General features: G+C 41.0%; 1 pseudogene; it reads right to left on the bottom strand.

Annotated features, from left to right (window-relative positions):
• Window positions 1-289: 289 nt before the first annotated feature.
• On the bottom strand, window positions 290-13,584 carry LOC122447962 (annotated as a pseudogene).
• Window positions 13,585-21,642: the final 8,058 nt, after the last annotated feature.

The raw sequence follows: 21,642 nt of genomic DNA, 5'->3' as shown, positions 1-21,642 counted from the left end.
AAGCACCAAATTTAAGTATTATTAAATGGGTTAATCACAGTTTATCTTTATTCTCTATCACTTCCATTATGCTTTCCAAATTTTCGGCAATTTGTATTTTTTAATTTTGAAAAAAATTTATTGTTACTTTGAAGTCTTTATTGTTTCATAAACTGTTTTTATATTTTTAAGGAAAGGCAAGATTTGAAACATTCAAACACTTCGTTTAAGCACCTTCACCAAATACAAAAATCCTCTTCATAGTCCTAGAAGCAAGTAATTCTCAAAGAATCACAGTGAGAGCTGAGAGTCAATATTCTTCAGAAAATGGATACTCAGGATGGCAAACACCACTGAAAGAGAGGAGGAGGATTAATTTATTAAATCTGTCATGCTGTCAAAAGCTGCTACTCTATAGATGCAGTCAGGATATATTTGTCTAAATCTATAAACACATCCCTCCTTCTCCCCTGACAAACACACATTCAGGAGTCTGCTCCATGTGCACACAGCACTTGCATGTCCAGTCCCAACACTCACGTGTAATATTCACTCCACAGTGACAGGTAGTTTACAATTTATATGAGAGCGCAAGACCTAGGGCTAACTCTGGAAGTCATTTCAGACACAGGTGGAATGTCTGACTCTTTTTCATACATCTATCAATAAGCAGATACTGAGCAGCCCTAAAAATATAGAGTGCCTATATTAAGGAACTTGTCATCAATCAGAACACTACCATATGCACCTGAATAATCAATCATACAGCTCAAAGTGGGGTTATTTTTTTTTTAATTTATAATGTAGTAAACCACTGGTTATTCACTAATTACTATTACTACTTTTTTCCTTTTTTCCATGTTTCTACTTTTCTTTCAGAATTTGTCTTTTTCAATTCAATTCATTAAAGAATGCATTCTAAGTGATTCCAGGTGCCAGGAGCTGGGCTGTGGACCCAAGCCCACAAAGATAAATAAGTCTAGGCATTCACAGCCTAATGAAGGAAAACATACAACTATACTTAAAACCCTTTAAGTACAGAAAAGTAACTTTCCACCTTTTTTTTCAATTATCAAGTCTTTTATCAGAAGCATGATATAGCTATACAAACAATAGGGAGAGTTTTGAGATCTTTCACTGGAGACAAAATCTTCGTTTTGCCAATAATTGGTATTCCGTTCTTCTAAGCTCCCTTCCTAATTCTCCCTGTTTGATCAGTCTTCTGTCTCTTCAATCCTGACATCCTCATGCAGTAAATAAGCAGCTGGAATTCCATGTTAGTGACTGAATCAAAGTCAAGAAGTTAGGGGCCCCCAAGGGATAGAGCCCTGATGGACAAATACAACACTGGTGTGAGTCTTGACTCAAGAAACCAAAGAGATCCAGATGACCTTACCTGAGTGTGTCCTGCTAAGCAGTCACTCACTGGGGGGTCAGTTAAGCTTTTGATCTAGTAATTCAGTTTTGTGAGATAACAAGGATGAGGACATGAGAGTTGTAATAGGGAAGAAAGGGCAATGAAGAGGTCGATTTGAAAGAAATGGATAGTGTCTTGGTGAATAAATACCAATTAGGGAGAATGTCCACCAGACACTTAGGGGACGGAGTGGAGGCAGGCCCATGTGACATCATAGCACTGATGGACCCTCCTCCATAAAAACATCAACAATACATTTTATAGTTATGTTGGGGTTAACATGATTGCAGGCTTCCTAGGTGGCTCAGTGGTAAAGGTTCCACTTGCAAAGCAGGAGACACAGGTTTGATCCCTGGGTCAGCAAGATCCCCTGGAGAGGGAAATGGCAACTCACTTCAGTATTCTTGCCTGGGAAATCCCAGGGACAGAGGAGCCTGGCGGGCTACAGTCCATGGGGTACCAAGAGTTGGAAATGACTGAGTGACTAAAAACAACAACAAACTTGAATGCAATTTGTGATGGATTCACTATTATACATTTATTATTAATACAATAATCTTCCCCTGGTGTAAAAAGAAATAAAGATTAAACATGTTCAAAGAACACTGAAAGAATACTGAGCTGCAGGCACTGTGCCCTCTGTGTCTACTGGGTCCCTCAAACCTGAGAAGAGGTGCACCAGGCACAGGGATTAGGGGTACAAAGTAGTGAATTCACCACGATGTCAACTCAGGGGATTTTACTGATGGGCTGTCCTGAGCCCCAATCACATTTCTGTTGGTGAGAAATGGAGCCCTGGAGAAAACCTCTGGTCTGAGGTCTGTAGAAAGCCCCTGGTAGATTCCTAAGCTGGAAATCAGAACTGTCTTCCTAGAATTAAGCTTTTAAAAAGCTTAGTTCCCCTGCTGACCTCCCTGCTACAGAAAACAGTGTATGTGTGAAACACCTGCAAGTCACTTACAGTAGAAATTCATAATATCTCATATTTCTGTTGATGCCATCAATTGCTTTAATGTCTTCTGAAGTCAGTTCAAAGTCAAACACCTGGAAGGAAGGAACAATCACGTTAATCTCTCCTTCAAGGAGCCGGCCTTCCCCTGGGGACTGGAGGACTTTCCAGCTGGATGGAGGCAAGAAGAGGGGACAGGGAAGCCATGACTGTTCTCAGCTTCCAGGTGAGCACCTTAGGACCCTCTGCTGAGTTCTCACCTCTCCCTCCCACACCTTCTCCTTCTCTATTCACCTCAAAAAGATTACAGCACATCATGGAGAGGGTGTAGAGAAAAGGGAACCCTCTTACACTGTTGGTGGGAATGCAAACTAGTACAGCCGCTATGGAGAACAGTGTGGAGATTCCTTAAAAAACTGGAAACAGAACTGCCATATGACCCAGCAATCCCACTTCTGGGCATACACACTGAGGAAACCAGATCTGAAAGAGACATGTGCACCCCAATGTTCATCACAGCACTGTTTATAATTGCCAGGACATGGAAGCAACCTAGATGCCCCATTAGCAGACGAATGGATAAGGAAGCTGTGGTACATATACACAATGGAATATTACTCAGCCGTTAAAAAGAATTCATTTGAATCAGTTCTAATGAGATGGATGAAACTGGAGCCCATTATACAGAGTGAAGTAAGCCAGAAAGATAAAGACCAATACAGTATACTAACGCATATATATGGAATTTAAAAAGATGGTAACGATAACCCTATATGCAAAACAGAAAAAGAGACACAGATGTACAGAATAGACTTTGGGACTCTGTGGGAGAAGGCGAGGGTGGGATGTTCTGAGAGAATAGCATTGAAACAAGTATACTATCAAGGGTGAAACAGATCACTAGCCCAGGTTGGATGCATGAGACAAGTGCTCAGGGCTGGTGCACTGGGAAGACCCAGAGGGATGGAATGGGGAGAGAGGCGGGAGGGGTGATTGGGATGGGGAACACATGTAAATCCATGGCTGATTCATGTCAATGTATGGCAAAAACCACTACAATATTGTAAAGTAATTAGCCTCCAACTAATAAAAATAAAAAGATTACAGCACATCAGTCACTTATCTTTCTAAGTGAATTACTTGAGACAAAAAATAAAAAACCTAAAATCGTTCTTTTCCAAACACACTGCTTTAGACACTCCTGACTCGATACTGAACCTGAGCTGACATTAAACTGATTGCCTCTCACCAGCACGCCCTAAGGGTGACAGCATTCAGCTGAAGCAGTGTGGGAAGGAGGCTCCCCATGAAAGCCTGTTCAGGAATCTGATATCAAATTACTCATTATCTATAATTGAATCTAAAAAAAACTTTATATAAATGCCTTTGTGGAGAAAGTTATGAAAAGTGCTTAAACATTAAGGAACAACAAATTATTAAAAATTTACATCATAATAATGAAGTGGAAAGCTCAGTTTTATAAAGAAATTCATTTTCTCCAAAGTGATCTCATGATTCAATGCAACATGAACCAAAGACTTAAACACATATACTCTTGTGGAAGTCAGTATAGTGATACTGATATTAAATGAGAGAAGAGCTAGTCAAAAGCAGTCAAGACATCCTTAAAATAGAAGAATGTACCATACTGAAAAGCAAGACTTATTTTTTGTTTTAGTAACACAGTACAGAAAACTGAATAGTTAAATAGAAAAGAGTGGGCAGAAATGTATTTATGGATACTTGATATATGACAGAATTAACAATGAAAATCTGTGGAAAATATGGACACTTGGTGTTATTCAGTTGCTTAGTGTGTCCAACTCTGCAATCCCAAAGGAAGAGATTTTTTTCCCCACTGACTGGCAATCATACAATAGTGCTGAGATGAAGACCAGGTTAGTTGCCTTATTCTAGCCAATTATATACAAAAAACTATACAGAGAAGTGTTCAGGATCCTCTGAAAAGAGCCACATCTACCTGCTAAAGCAGAACTGCTGAGCTGTTCTGCACTGAAAATGCACGAGAGAGCCCAGCCAAGAGGACAACAGCTGAGCTGAGTGCAGGCTGATTTTCAAACCACAGAATCAAGAGATGCAGAAGTGATCTCTGCATTAAATCCTGAAACTAGGGAGAGTTTCCTCTACAGCTATGGCTAAAGTACAATAATAGTCTCCTACACAGAAGTCAAAAGAGAAACAACATAGCTAACTTGGACAAAGTCTTGAAGAGAAATTTCTCAAAGACAGCATCTCAAAAAGATTAAATGTATGAAGATGAAAACGTATGAGTATTCAGGGAAATACAAAATAAAACTACAATGATTAGGAGGTTAAAGAATGCTGCCATAATTTTTGTGTCCCCAAATTTACATGTTGATGGTGTTATAAATAGAGCCTTTGGGGGTGATTAGATCTTGATGGCAGAGCCCTCATGGATGAGATTTCAACAATATCATACACATAAAGGAGATTTTGGAGAGAGCTGTTGCCCACTCCACCATGTTAAGATAAAAGGGAAGCCTGTGACCTAGAGGAGGGCCCTCACCTGACCACATGGGCATCCTGACCTCAGACCTCCAGCTTCAGAACTATGAGAAATAAATTTAGTTTTTTTCCCCAGCCACTCAATCTGTAGTATTTCATTAGAGCAGTTCAAACAGTCTAAAACACCACATAATGCAATTTTATCAATTGAGAACAGAGAAAATAAGATATCATTTACACGAGGTAACAGAATAAATTGCTGATATAACTCTGAACCTAAGATCTCTATTTTCTGTCCAATCTTAACCCTATCCAGCCATATTGTCTCTCCTGTTGCCAAATCTGGATGAGAAAACCATCAGGAATATACACAAAGCATTCATGCACAGGGAAGGACAAGTAACTTGTCTTGACTCAAGGATACTCTTGAGAGCTGACAAAGAATGACCCTTAGGAAAGATATTCCTTAGGAGCCCTCTGCCCAGAGCCCTGCTCATCACCTGTATGTTCTCATTGATCCACTTCTTATTGTTACCCTTGGCCACAACCACAACCCCACGTTGTTTCTGGTAGCAAAAGACAACCAGAGTGGGGTTTTCTTGTGCTTTTTGGTAATGGCACAAAGAACAAGGTCCTCCAAGAGAATGGGCAGATCTAAGTTCACCCTGGAAGGAAATTCAGAAAAGCCAAAGAGCTGAGACTGAATACTCAGTTTGTAAGTAGGCTTCCCATACAGACTAAGTAGATAGACTCTAAACCAGAGCTTCTGAAAGTGTGGTCCAAGGACCAGCATCATCACTATCAACTAGGATCTAGTAATAAATATAAATTCCATGGCTGAGATGAAGACAAACTGAACAGAACTTCAACTGTGTCACCTCCCAGCCTGTGTTTACAAAGCTCTGCAGGTGATTCAGATGCATTATTGAGTTGAGACCAGATTGCCAAATGGTGGATATTTTCTTTAATTATCAGGGATTGTTTTTCTTCTAAAATCAAGGGCATGAGTAGAAAAACAGAAGGAAAAGACCAGGAATTGTTTTTTGGTGTGTTTTTTTTTTCTTTTCTTTTTTTTTTTTTATTAGTTGGAGGCTAATTACTTCACAACATTTCAGTGGGTTTTGTCATACATTGATATGAATCAGCCATAGATTGTTTTAAATTTAACTTTTTGAGGTATGGATAAAAATTGAGTAGTCTCAAAATAAGAGACATTTATTTTATCATTATGTTTCTATAGATGTTAAAGAAATGCTTCAAATTGAAATATTTTCTAACATGATAGACATAGGAGTTACATATTATTATCCCAATTTTAGATATGAGGTAGGTGAGGATCACAATATCTATTTTTAGAAATGTATTCATTAGTCAATAAGTAAATCATTACATAAGCTTGTGTCTCTGGTCTCAACTGGGGGATTCTATATAGATTTCAATGCAGACATTTGTTATTGACAAGTTGACAATCTAATATAACAGAAAAATTGGCTGTGTAATGGGAAGATATAAAAGAAGGATTCATTCCATCCCTCCCCTCTCTCGCCTCTGCCTAAGAGAGTTATCTGAGTACTGTATAATTTAAAATATTTCATCAAAAACTGAATTTTAGGGAAACTCCCAGGTATCTCCAATAGGATTCAATACCATTCTTTTACTCGTTGGGATCCCAGAGCACCATAGGCAACAAGAATGATTCCATGTGATTTGCAGAAATCCAACAGTTTGCTCTGGTTGAGATAAGGGTGACATTCCACCTGTAGAATGCTCACAGAGAAGAATTTCAGATTATATGCAAAGGCAATATTAATATAACAGAGAAAGACTAAAAGATTTCAAAGGCTAAAGGAAAGACTACAACATTAAATGTAAATTGGAAAAGTCAACATCAACAGAGAAATAGAGAAAAGTGTATTTATACACTTAATTTTATGATAGACCTGGATGGGAGAACTAGTCCAAGATTGAGTGATCAAAAGCTGTGCTCTACATTTGAGTAGATGTTCCTGAGTAAATATTCATAGATTGTTAGTACCACCTTGAGCTACTTCACCCTCTAAACTGGATGATTTTAATTACCCGCAACACATTTTTCTGAACTGTGCTCCCTGTTTAAGACTCATAAATGCTGAGACACCAGGACCAAGGATTCAGACATCAGAACCCCACACAAATCCTTAACACCCATCTCAGCTGATTTGTTACTTTATTAATTTACTTCTTTTTTTTCCATTTATTTTTATTAGTTGGAGGCTAATTACTTTACAATACTGTAGTGGGTTTTGTCAAACATTGACATGAATCAGCCATGGATTTACATGTGTTCCCCATCCTGATCCCCCCTCCCACCTCCCTCTCTACCCAATCCCTCTGGGTCTTCCCAGTGCACCAGGCCCGAGCACTTGTCTCATGCATCCAACCTGGGCTGGTGATCTGTTTCACTATAGATAATATACATGTTTCAATGCTGTTCTTTCGAAACATCCCACCCTCACCTTCTCCCACAGAGTCCAAAAGTCTGTTCTGTACATCTGTGTCTCTTTTTCTGTTTTGCATATAGGGTTATCATTACCATCTTTCTAAATTCCATATATATGTGTTAGTATGCTGTAATGTTATTTATCTTTCTGGCTTACTTCACTCTGTATAATGGGCTCCAGTTTCATCCATCTCAACTATAAAACACTGATGAAAGAAATCAAAGAGGACACAAACAGATGGAGAAACATACCGTGTTCATGGATTGGAAGAATCAATATTGTCAAAATGGCTATTCTACCCAAAGCAATCTTAGATTCAATGCAATCCCTATTAAGCTACCAACAGTATTTTTCACAGAACTAGAACAAATAATTTCCCAATTTGTATGGAAATACAAAAAAACCTTGAATAGCCATATTAATTTACTTCTGATTCCATGTCTTCATCATCTTCCTTCCTGTATGCAGATCACTCCAGGGCACATTGCCCTCCATCTGGTCATCCTTTCATCTCAAGGAAATGCCTCCTTCTTCTAGTTCTGAGTTCTACCCACAGTTTAGATGGAAAGCAACCCACCTTTTCTGCCCAGACTTTTGTAAACAGAGATACTGATATGGATTCTATTCACACCATCCAGAGAGGCTCTACTCTCTAGAATCCTCTGTCCACAAAGGTCAGATGAACAGGAGGTGAGGACAGACAGACATCTGGCTCCAGGGCAAGAAAGAGGTTCTGAAGAGCAGGAGGGAGAGGAGCTGAGCTGCTCACCTGGTTGCAGACGGGCTTGTACTTGAGCCCCGGCTTGTGGTTGAAGTTGGACACCCCGATGGACTTGGTCAGCCCTGCGTCCCTACACTTCTCCAGGACCTGGGAGGGAGGGGTGGTGGACAGTCACTTGGAATGGGTAATAGAACAAGAATTAGTGGTGAAAAACATCAGTAATCACTCTCCTCCATCAAGAGTTACCCTTGACTATCAAGAAGAAAAATCGGGAAGAAGGTCATGATACAAAAAGAAAAACTACTGCCCCCACCTTAGAAAAACTCCTGAAAGTCATATCACATGGAAGGAAAAAGATGCCTATCTACACTATCCCAAATTCTCTTCCTCTGTTCCTCTCTGTGAACATCTCAGCAATGGTTTCCTCCCCACTACCCAGCATCCCAGGCCTTAGATTCTTGAACTGCTGAGTCTGATGGTCCACAGCCCATTCTCACAGGTGGAAGAAATGAAGGAGGTTCCCCCTCTCCTGGCTCTTCCCATGGATCTCTCCTCCCTGGACTCACCTCCCATGTATGAGAGAGATCCACTGAGTCAAATATTAGTTTTCCATTTTCATCTTTTGGGGATAATTCATCCCCTGGCTAGAATAGAAGCAGTCATTTTAGACATGTTTCAAAATAATTTCTCTGCATTGAGCAAGGCTACCTGGCACCATGGAGTAAACCTTAGGTTTACAAATTTCTAAATATTAATATTTGCAAAGTGATTTGCATATATGGAGTTGTCAGCAATACCTTTAGGAAGGAGGCTTATTCCAATCTCTTATACTCAATATATGTTGTAATAAACACAATTTTTCTAGGTCCTAAAAGGGACCCACAGTGACTTCTCTCTATTTTGTCTGCTTCTTGTACTTGCCATTTTGAAATGCCTTTTTGAGCTGGGAATGGCAGTAAGTTACATGACATAATTTCCAGAATAAAAATTGCAGTCTTCATATGGCTATATATCAGACTTCCTTTTCCCTCTGAGCATCAGGTGTCCTAGGGCAGACATGTGAACTGCAAGGTTATCTTTAGGTGGATATGGAATGTGGACGATCCAGACATGCTGTCAAATATTTGTGACCATGAGCCTCAAACTGCCCCAAGGTCCTATTTGCCACCAATGAAAAATGTTCAGTTAAAATAAAGTAAATCATGAGTAGTGTCCTGATAAGGGATAGAGAAAAGGAGACATTTCTGAAGAGTCCTGCAAATCCTCACATCTTTCTGTGTCTGGTACTTGCCATCTACATAGTCCACTAAGCTATTTTGCATTAGATGGCTTGAGTTTATTTCTGTAATTTGAAATCCAGCGTTCTAAGTAAACCATTCTTAATGGTGAAGTGCAGTCTACAAACCTCATCGTGAAGACAGGCAAGAATGTAGGCAATGTCTCCCAACTTCCTATACAGTTAAGAGATTTGACTCACCCAGAGGAAGCACCACCAAATCTGCTCAACTTGAAAGAGTAAAAGACAAGATTAACTCATCCTGTTCAATGTAATGCAGTGTCAAGCTCACCACAGCTGCACCAAACTCTTGGTTCATGAATTTCCCAGACACTCAGGAGTCATAACCAGGACTTTCTGAAGAAATGGCTGATTTCTATTTCCTTTATTTTTCAGGCAGAGCCTCAGATTATTAACTCCTTTCTCTGGGAGGCATGTAAGGGATTTAAAAAACTCAGTAAAAAGATGATCACAAATAATTACTTGGGGGATTCTACTCTAGTGTAATCATCCCTTCAACCTACTAAGACAAATCTTTATTCAACCATCCATGCAAGTTGGTACACATTCTAACACAAGATATAACATTGATGTGATCACACAAATTTCTAACTTTCAGAGCCACTGGAAAATGAATAATATAGAGATTGACGTAGTCCAATTGAAGATTTTTCTGTGACTTTTCCAAGGCTGCTCGGACCAACTCTGGTCGAAGGGAAGTTAACCAAAGCTGTAGAGGTTAAAGAATGAAAGTTGCATTAATAATACACTAGGTAATTTTTTTTTTGTCTTACTGCAAGGTTTGTGGGGTATTACTTCCCCAACCAAGGATGGAATCCTGGCTCATGGCAGTAAAGTACCAAGTCTTAAGTACTGAACCACCAGGGAACTCTAATACTTTAGGAATACACCAATAAGCATAGTTCACCAAACAACTCTTCACCAAAGGATCCTATTATGTAATTGTCATCTGGGCACAATCACTTGCACATGTGCACACACACAACCCACACAGTACATTTGAAGTGCAGAATATGTCTTTTCTCTTCACAGTGCCATCAGCAATCTTGCCTCGAATGACCTGGCCAATCTCCTCTTCATTTTGGTAGGCATGAGCACAGTCAGTATGGCAGAACCCAACCTCTATAGCAAATGGGGTGAATTCCAGAGCTTCCCTCTTAGCAACCTACATAAGCAACAAATGTAGAAGTTGAATATCCACATAAGATATTGCTAGGCACAAGCTTTGATCTTCCAAAGAATCACCTTTTATCTGTGTGTTTGGTTAGTTCTGTATGTGTAGTGATGAACCCATACAGTTTCCCTTAACATACCTAATAAGTAATTAAATGAACACTACCCAGGAACTCTTCAACTTCAGGTGATCAGTGGCTGACTGCTGGTATCAGAGGATGGCAAAACCACCTTTAGGTTCAGTGATTTGATGGAAGAACTCAAAGGACTTAACAAAACTTTGTAGTCATGAATATGACTTATAATGTGAGGTGTTTGAAGCAAAATGAGCGAAGTTACAGGTGCCTGGTAAAAGTATCAAGAACCAAGGTGAAAACTTCTGAGACTTATATCTACCAGTGAAGCCACACAGAATAAACCCCCCCAAAAAAAAAACCTATCTTTTCAAGGTGTACAATATGATGTTCTCATATAAGTTATTCTTGTTATTCACTTGCTCAGTAATGTCTGACTCTTTGCAACCCCATGGACAGCAGCACTCCAGGTTTCCCTGTCCTTCACCATCTCCCAGAGTTTGCTCAAACTCATGTCCTTTGAGCCAATGATGCCATCAAACCATCTCATCCTCTGTCCCCTCCTTCTCCTCCTGCTATAAATCTTTCCCAGAATCAGGGTGTTTTCCAATGAGTTGTCACTAACATCAAGTAGCCAAAGTATTGGAGCTTCAGCTTTAGCATCAGTCATTCCAAGGAATATTCAGGATTAATTTTCTTAAGGATTGACTAGTTTGATCTCCTTGCTGTCCTAGGGACTCTCAAGAGTCTTCTCCAACACCACAGTTCAAATGCATCAATTCTTTGGTGCACAGCCTTCTTTATGGTCCAGCACTTACATCCATACATGAACATAACTACTTGAAAAGCCATAGCTTTGACAATATGTACCTCTGTGGGCAAAGTGTTGTCTCTGCTTTTTAATACACTGTCCAAATTTGTTACAGCTTTTCTTCCAAGGAGCAAGTGTCTTTTAATTTCCTGGCTACACACCATCCACAGTAATTTGAAGACAAAAAAGAGTCTGTCACTGTTTCCATGTTTCCCCATCTATTTACTATAAAGTTATGGGACGGGATGCCACGATCATAGTTTTTCAGATGCAAGCCAGTTTTTTCACTCTCCACTTTCACCTCTATCAAGAGGCTGTTTAATTCCTCTTCACTTTCTGCCATTATGGTGGTGTCATCTGCATATCTGAGGTTATTGATATTTCTCATGGCAATCTTGATTCCAGCTTGAGCTTCATCCAGCCTGCCATTTCTCAGGATTGTACTTACTCATATAAGTATCCATTGCTACTAATTACCACAAGCAAGCTAGTTAACAGAAACACCACCTCACATAGCTACCTTTTGGAGGTGCTTATAAGAAGATTTATATCTAGTGTCTACAAAATCTCAAGATATAACCCATTATTTTTAACTATAGTCAACTTGCTGTACGTCAGGTTTCCAGAATTATGCTTCTTATAACTGAAGGTCTGTACCCTTGACCAACATCTTTCCATTTTTCCCAGTCTTGTAACCAGCTTCTGGTCACCATACCTCTACTCTCTCTTCTACAAGTATCACTATTTTAGATTCCACCTACAAAGAGATCATGCAGTATTTGTCTTTCTATTTCTGGCTTACTTAACTTAATGTTCTCCCAGTTCTTCTGTGTGATTGCAAATGGGTTAACTTTGTATTCAATGCTCAATAATATTCCATTTCTTTTTATGTGATTCAAAATCTTTCCCATTTCAAGGAGGTAGATATTTGGTGTAACAGACTTCTGCTGGGTCTAGTTCTGGTTTTTCTTAAATGCATGGACATTTGGGGATTGGCTTCCCTGGTGGCTCAGATGGTACAGAATCCGCCTGCAATGCAGGAAACCTGGGCTCAATCCCTGGGATAGGAAGATCCCCTGGAGAAGGGAAAGGCTACCCACTCCAGTTTTCTGGCCTGGAGAATTCCACGGACTGTACAGTCCATGGGGTCGCAAAGAGTTGAACATGACTGAGTGATGTTCACTTTCGGGAATGTACTTGGGAATGAGCCCATGAGCTTCAGTAACAGCCCTGTCCCTTTCCTCACTTCAACCCAGTGTGCTCTATGAAGTAAACAAGTTCTGTCTTCTATCTGCAAAGTGTCTCTTAATAATTTTTCCATTTTATAAATTAGAATAGTGAGCCTCAAAGTATAAGTCCAGTCCCTTGTCACATCTACTCTAAAGGCAAGATAGCAAACTTTCTGGCTTCTAGTCTAGAGACTTGTCCACTAGCCCCTCTTATGATCAAGCACTGTAGACCATACTTTAATAAAAGCACATTACAAAACCCCAGGATACATTACAAAACCTGGCCTGTAGGATTGTATCTTATCCCCTCTAGTGATACTATGGTTCCCATCAGAAGAAGTTTCCAAGCAGAAACAGAAGCACAGGGCAAAACACAGCTGAAGTGTTTCTTGCCTGGCACCAAGTAGGTATCCCACAGTAGAAAAGCAATTTTCTCCCATTAGTTTTCAGTCACCTCATCTTCAGGACCTTCCACCTCAAATACTTCTCCGGGCCATGTCTTAATGGAAGCAGGAAAGAGTTCTTGAACTAATAAAATGTACAGAGAAACCGTGCAACTGCAGTCACCCACAAAGGAAAGCAGCTGACAGTCAGTGATCTTGACAGCCGAGTCTCACCTCTTCTGCCAAGCTGGAAAAGAGACAGAAACTGGAGGGGAACTCAGACCCAGAGTAATCTACAGGTGAGCACAGTTTCATACCCTGATGCAGAGTGAAGACTGAATGCTCTCTCCTCTTTCATAGAGCATGGTTCCAGCCTGGTTAGTGGAACAATGTGATCCTCCCAGAGCCGCACAGGAGCCCAGTGCTTGACGACCCAAATCCCTTTCACTCATGTTACATCCACTACTATTTATATCTTGACCCCCAACCACTAGTGTTACCTCCGGAGGTGCACAGGTTCCAAATCCCAGGACAGGAATGAAGTGGCCATTACTAAGTTTCACTCTCTGACTTTTGGAATCCATTGCCTATTTCTCCTTGGAGTAAGCAGGCTGATATTTTTCCTCTTCCTTCACAGGTTAGGAATAACAGGAAGGTAACACCCCAGCTGCACCATCCAATGTTAGCAGATATACTGTAGAAGGAGCATGATTAAATCAGTTCCCATTGAGTAAGAATAGGATTGAAATCAGTTAACTTGTTTGCTTTTTTTCAGCAGTAGAGCATTATTATGAAATGATGATATGTGCTGAAAAATTATTGACCATGTTTAGACTAGAAACTTCCACAAGAGCAATATTTTTTATTTTTCTATTACAAAGCCAATCTCAATCAAACATCAGTTGAAACAATGATCTTATAGTACAAACATACATGCATACAGAAATAATTTTCTGTGTACAATTCTTTTGTGCCCTTAGGTAAGTTTATTCCTAGATAATTTATTCTTTTTGTTGGACTAGTGACTGGGATTGATTCCTTAATTTCTCCTTCTGATTTTTCATTGTTAGTATGGATAAGGGTGATGGTGGCCTCATAGAATGAGTTTGGAAGTGTTCCTTCCTCTGCAATTTTTTGAAAGAGAATTAGAAGGATAGGCATTAGCTCCTCTCTAAATATTTGATAACATTTTCCTGGGAAGCAATCAGGCCCTGGGCTTTTACTATTTTGGAGATTTTTTATCACATCTTCTATTTCAGTGCTTGTAATTGGGTATTCATAATTTCTATATTTTCAATGAGTTGACTCATTGGAAAAGACCCTGATGCTGGGAGGGACTGGGGGCAGGAGGAGAAGGGGATGACAGAGGATGAGATGGCTGGATGGCACCACCCACTCGATTGACATGAGTTTGAGTAAACTCCAGGAGTTGGTGATGGACAGGGAGGCCTGGTGTGCTGCTATTCATGGGGTCACAAAGAGTCGGGCATGACTGAGCAACTGAACTGAACTGCACTGAAGCTTTGTATAGGGTGAGATTTATGCTGTTTTGTTGTTGTTGTTTGCTTGTTTTTCCTCTGATGGGCAAGGTTGAGTGAGGTGGTAATCCTGTCTGCTGATGATTAGGTTTGTATTTCTGTTTTGCTTGTTGTTTAGATGAGGTGTCCTGCACAGGGTGCTACTGGTTGTTGGGTGATGCCAGGACTTGTATTCAAGTGGTTTCCTTTGTGGGAGTTCTGACTATTTGATACTCCCTAGGGTTAGTTCTCTGGTAGTCTAGGATTTTGACGTCAGTACTTCCGTGCCAAAGGCTCAGGGCTTGATCTCCGGTCAGGAACAAAGATTCCACAAGTGGTTTCTTATGGCATTAAGTGAGATTAAAGCACATACCTAAAAATGAGAAACCAAAGATGAATCCCAGACAAATGGGAGTTACAAAATCAGCCAAATAATAATAAAAATGATGGAATATACACATATACATATACACCCATAGGCAAAATCAATATAGCTCAACAAAAATAAAGTACGATCAATTGACCTGGAGAACAAAGGATACCAAAAATGATATCTACCAGTTAAGTCAAAACTAACTAAAGCACAAACTGGAAAACACAACTAAAGCAAGGTGCCAAGTGGGGAATAAAGCAATGAAAACAAAACTAACAAATATTTTGAGAGGAAAGGAAAGAAACAAAAGAAAGGAAAAATAGATATGCAAAGCTAAATAGAGGTAGATAAAGAAGAGCTATATACATTAAAGAGTAACTGCTAGGGGAAAAGAACAGTAGGAAAAGCAAACAAAGGAAGGTTTTAAAAAATTAAATTTAAAAATTAAAAAAAGAGAAAAACAAAGAAAGGAAGAGGAAATAAAAAACAACAACAAAAAAGAAAACTCCACAGAACTGCAAAGGCCCAACTTAGAGGCAGAGGTTTATAACAACAACAATAAGTGTGACTGAAAAAAAAAAAAAAAAAGCTTAATTAGATTTCATAATGCCAATAAAATCAACAAATAACGGGGATGGTGGGGGCGGGGGGGAGGGGAAGAAAAAAGATCCAAAAGAAACTATAGAACAAGTCAAAACAAGAATAATAAATGTTTTTCTTGAGTCACTGCTGTCAGAATCTTTTCCTTCTCTTTGAGTCACAGTCCACCTCACCTCCCTAGGATGCCCCCCCAACACAGTGCTGTTCTCTGGACCTCCTGGTCATCTGGGAAGTTCAGATTCTAATCTGGTCCAACTCCTGTGTGTTCTTGCCTCCAATGTCCACAGCTATCGGAACTGGTACGATTTCATTTGTGGTAGTTCTCAATGTCCTTTTATATATTCCATGGACACAGAGTCTGCCTAGTTGATTGTGTGGATTTAATCTGCGATTTGTACAGCTGGTGGGAATGTTTTGGATTCTCTTCCTTAGCCACACTGTCCCCGAGTTTCGATTGTGGTTTTATTTCCGCCTCTGCATGTGAGTCGTCCATGGGGGTTTGTTCCTGAGGCTGCCCTGGAGAACTTGGATTTGTCCCACTGAGAGCCAAGTGTGGAGGCGGTGCAGCTGCTTGGGTCGCAGGGGTTCTAGCAGCACCAGGTACTCAGGGGTGTTGGCGGCTAGGGCAGCAGGAAATATAGTGCTCTAGAAGGATATGGCAACCAGTATTGTCCAATACACTCCAGCATTCTCACCTGGAGAACCCCCTGATAGTGAAGCCTTGCAAGGCCACAGTTCACAGGGTCGCAGAGAGCTGGGCGCAACCAAAGGGACCCCGTGAGCATAGATGCAAGACTTTTTTTTTGCCTGTGACAGTTCTTCCCCAGTGAAGGTTGAACATGATGGTGGCATAGCTGCTTGGGTTGTGGGAACCATGGTGGTGTCAAGTGCGCAGGGACACGGACTGCCTAAGCCACTGGAGTATTGGCCCTATCAGAGTCTTTTTTCAAGCCCCTGGTACCTGGCGATCAGAAGGCCTCTTTGGCTAGTCTTTGTCCATAGCTCAGCCCGTTTAGGCATTTAGAGGGCTCCCTTGCCTGGGGTCCTTCTCTGTTGTTCGGTGCTTCAGGGACATAGAGGGCCCCCCTTCCCTGTGCCATACCCCCGCCCCAGGGTGGGGTCCTACTCTGTAGATCAGCACATGAGGCACTTAAAGAGGCACTCTGGGTGGGGTCCTCCTCAGTAGTTCCCTGTCTCAGCCTCTCTATTGTTCAGCTGCCCATGCTGACATGGGGAGAGAGAGGCTATGGTGATGGCTCCATGCCCTATGCATGACTCAGCATTTTCCACCACAGTCTCCTCCCTCACATCACCTCATCCATCTCTCCACAGCAGCCCTTGCCCTGGGATTGCGCCACAATCCCTAAGCGCCAGCTCCCAGCCATTGCACCTTCTAGGGGACTTGCATCCCTGCCCACGGTAGATATGGCTGCAGCACCAACTGTCTGATTCTCATTCTATTTAGGCTGCCACAGATCAACTATTTCACACTCAGCCTTAAATGTTTCTCCTCTGACTCAGACAATTGCCCCGCTGTGGAGATTGGACCCCTGCTTCAGTTCCCCCACACACCAAGGGCAGGTCCAGTCCTACCAACACTCCTGTTTTTCCCCCTAGTTCCTTCATCCTATGGAGTTTTGTGTGGTTCCATATATTCTTTTCCACTGGTCAGGTCCTTCTGTCCGCTCTCAGCTGTTGTTCTGTATGCACTTCTGTGTCTGAAGGTGTATTCCTGATGTATCCAAGGAGAGAGATGTACTCCACATTCACCTACTCATCCACCATCTTGTTCCTCCAAAGAGTGACTTTTTAAAAAATTCATGTAACTACTATGCTCAAAACCCAAAATGTAATTCTCCATTTCTCTCAGAGTAAAGTCCTTTCAAAAACCTACACAACACAGACCTCCTGGCCCCACCGACTCTCTGGCCTTCACTTCAGCTCCTGTCTCTCCACCTCACTAAACTCCACCAAAATCAGCTGACTTGCTGGCCCTTAAATGTTACATGACTATTCATACTTACTTGACTATCATTTTCTGTTCCAGAGAAATGCAGGGAGCACTATCACTATGTTTCAAGGCTCTTTCTTGTACAAATGAAAAGCTGTGTGGGATGAAGTGTAGTTGGCTCCTCTGCCTAACAGATGTACAGAAATGGGAGAGATTGTGTAGAAATATCTCCTACAGAAACTTACCCATTTCTAACAGCTAAATACTCCTGATTTTGTTCACAGTCTATCAACTAGACTATCAACTCAAAAGTTTCTCATTTTAATTAATATCTATTGATAAAGCAACTTCTAGGCAGACAGTTAAGAAATTAAATGAATAAGATTTGCTGCCTTACAGTAAGCAAAATATAATGCTGTATTTGTAAATCATATTTTAAGTTACCAAGATAATTATGCTAAGTTAAAAAATAAGTATACAACCTGTAGATTGAAGATTCTTTCTCTTTGTAAATTAAAAAACATCACACACATTTGTAAAGAAAAGTGCATGAAAGTATTATTAAAATGGTTAATCACAGCTTATTTTGATTTTCAATCCTTGGCTTTCTATTTCCTAATTTTCTGTAATTTGTATGTATTACCTTAATTATCAGAAAAAAAGAAGTTGTCTAACTTTGAAGTCTTTATTGTTTCATAAAGTGTTAAATGTTTTAAAAGGAAAAGCAAGCTTTCAAAATTTGAGACACTTCATTTAAGTACCTCCACCAAGTATGAAAATCTTCTTCACCACCCTAGAAGAAATACATTCTCAAAGAACCACGGTGAGAGCTGAGAGTCAATATTCTTCAGAGAATGGAAACTCAGGGTGACCTACACCACTGAAAGAGAAGGAGGAGGATTCATTTATTAAATCACCCATGTTGTCATAGGCTTTGGCATAGTCAATGAAGCAGAAATAGATGTTTTTCTGGAACTCTCTTGCTTTTTCGATGATCCAGCAGATGTTGGCTATTCGATCTCTGGTTCCTCTGCCTTTTCTAAAACCAGCTTGAACATCTGGAAGTTCATGGTTCACGCATTGCTGAAGCCTGGCTTGGAGAATTTTGAGCATTACTTTACTAGCATGTGAGATGAGTGCAATTGTGCAGTAGCCTGAGCATTCTTTGGGATTGCTTTTCTTTGGGATTGGAATGAAACCTGACCTTTGCCAGTTCTGTGGCCACTGCTGAGTTTTCCAAATTTGCTGGCATACTTCTTGCAGCACTTTCACAGCATCATCTTTTAGGATTTGAAATAGCTCAACTGGAATTCCATCACCTCCACTAGCTTTGTTCGTACATAGAGAATATTATTCTGTGAATGTGGTCGGGATGGGCTAAAACTCTAATTCTACAAGCAGGACTAGCCTTCTCCCCCAATAAGCACACATGCAGATGCCCGCTCCATGTGCACACAGTACCTGCACCTACAGTCCCAACATTCATATGTAATATTCACTCCACAATGACAGGTAGTTTGATTCAGGTTACAATTTATACAAAAGCACAAGACGTAGGACTAACTGTGGGGATCATTTCAGACACAGGTGGAACTTCTGTCCCTAGATGATGATAAGAATCACAGTGAACAAATTAGCTGCTCTTTTTCACACATCCATGTATAAGCAGATACTGAGAACCCAAAAAATACAGGGTGTCTCCATTAAGGAATTTCTCATCTGTTGAAGAGATACCATGTACACCTCAATAACTGCACAGCACAAAGTGGGATCATTATTTTCTTACTTTATAATATATTAATACACTGGTTATTCAGCAATTAGTATTACTGCTCTTTCCCTTTTTTCCATATTTTTACTTTTCATTCTAATGTGTCCTTTCAAATTCAATTCATTACAAAGTGCATTTTTAGCAATTCCATGTTCCAAGTGCTGTGCTATTGAGCTAAGCCCACAAAGATAGGCACTCACAGCCTAATGAAGGAGAATATAGTATTAAAAAGCCTTTGAGAAATTAAAAGCCTTTGAGTACAGAAGAAGAGCTTTCCATGTTTTTTCCATGTATCATATCTTTTCTTAGAATCACGATATAGCTTTGCAACAACAGGGGCAGTTTTGAGATCTTTCACTGAAATTAAATCTTCATTTTGCCAATAATTTGTACTCTCATTTCTCAAAACTCCCTTTCAAATTTCTATTCTGTCTGTTCGATCCTGATCGCCTTCTTCAGTAATTGGGCAGCTCGAGCTGCATGTTAGTGACTAAATCAAAGTCCAGGTGATAGGGGCTTCCAAAGGGATGTACCCCTGATGGACAGAAGCTACAGTGGGATAAGTGTTGACTCAAAAAACCAAACACCCAGCCGATCTTACCTGGGCATGTCCTGCTAAAGACACAGAAGTGACCCACTGGAGGGTCAGTTAAGTTAATGACCTACTTATAATTCAGTTTTGTGAAATTATAAGGATGAGGAAATGTGAGTTGGAATAGGGGAAAAGGCCAATGAAGAGATCAATTTAAAATAAATGGATAAGAATTTCCGGGGAGGAGCCAAGATGGCGGAGGAGTAGGACGGGGAGACCACTTTCTCTCCTACAAATTCATCAAAAGAATAACCGAACGAACGCAGAGCAAACTTCGCAAAACAACTTCTGATCGCTAGCTGAGGTCATCAGGCGCCCAGAAAAGCAGACCATTGTCTTCGAAAGGAGGTAGGACAAAATATAAAATATAAAAAGTGAGACAAAAGAGCTAAGGATGGAGATCCGTCCCGGGAAGGGAGTCTTAGGCGGCATTGCTTGGGGTAGGGTCCGGGCCTGAGTGCCCTGAGGACAATCGGAGGGAGCTTCTGTGAGTTGCCAACTTGAACTGTGGGAGACCAAAGGAGAGAGAGAAAATTAACCGGCCGGAACACACTGCCAGCCGTTCGCAGAACAAAGAGACCGAGAAAGTCCAGAGAAGAACTCGCAGGCTGCCGACAGGCCCAGCCCCGCCGGAGGCAGGAGGCAGTGGGGAGGGGAAGGTCACGGCGAGACACAGGGCGCAGGCACCCGACCGGCACGGGCGGGGACTGGGGCTGGGGACGCGGAGGGCAGAAGGCGCCAGCGGAAACTGAGACTGGGTCCGTGGAAGGGAGTGGGCACGCCACACCTGGGGAGAGTGCGCCCATCAAGCCCCTGGCTGCCTGGACCGCTCTGACGGGGAAGGCACAGAGAGCAGGCGCAGCTTTTCGTTCCGCGCTTTTGTGGAACACCCGAGGGCTGGAACCTCGCGCAGCGCGGGGCGAACTCCATATAGAACAGCCGGGAGCCTGAGCAGCGCAGACGGAGAAAGCAGCGTCAGCCCCTCCCGGCATCGCCAGCCCGTCCCCACAGCGCCAGCCCCTCCCCGCAACGCCAGCCCCTCCCCACAGCACCAGCCCCTCCCCGCAGAGCGACGGAACTAGCTACCTGAATAAGAGTCCACCTCCGCCCGCCTGTGTCAGGGCGAAAATGAGGCTCTGAAGAGACCGGCAAACAGAAGCCAAATAAACAAAGGGAACCGATTCAGAAGGGACTGGTTCAACAGATTAAAATCCCTGTAGAAAACACCGACTACACCGGAAGGGGCCTGTAGATATTGAGAAGTGTCAGCTGGAACGAGGAGCTATCTGAAACTGAGCCGAACCCACACTGACCGCAACAGCTCCAGAGAAATTCCTAGATATATTTTTACTTTTTTCTTTTTTTTTTATTTTTTTTTTATTTTTCTCTTTTATTTTCCTTTAAAATTCCCTATTACTCCCCCATTACTCCTTAACTTTCATTTTCATAGATTTTTACGATTTTTTTAATTAGGGGAAAAAAATTTTTTTTTCTTTCTGTTTTTTTTTCTTTTTCTTTTTTTTCTATTTCTTTTTTCTTATCTTTTTTCTTCTTTTTTTTTTCTTTCCTTTTTCTCTTCTATTTTCTATTTTTCTTTTTCTCTTATTTCTTTTAAAGTCCTCTAGTACTCCTCTACTACTCATTAATTTTCATTTTCAATACACTATAACCTTACAAAAAAAAAAAAAAAAGAAGAGAAGCCCTATTTTTAAACCGAAGATTATTCTCTCACAATCTTGACTCTCTGTTTTCTACCTCAGAACACCTCTATTTCCTCCTTTCCCCTTCTCTTCCCAATCCAGTTCTGCGAATCTTTGTAGGTGACTGGGCTACGGAGA

This window comes from Cervus canadensis, chromosome 10 (genome assembly GCF_019320065.1).
Source record: "Cervus canadensis isolate Bull #8, Minnesota chromosome 10, ASM1932006v1, whole genome shotgun sequence".
Taxonomy (NCBI): Eukaryota; Metazoa; Chordata; class Mammalia; order Artiodactyla; family Cervidae; genus Cervus; species Cervus canadensis.
The sequence above is the reverse complement of the archived record's forward strand: the minus strand, read 5'-3'. Positions and strand labels throughout refer to the sequence as shown.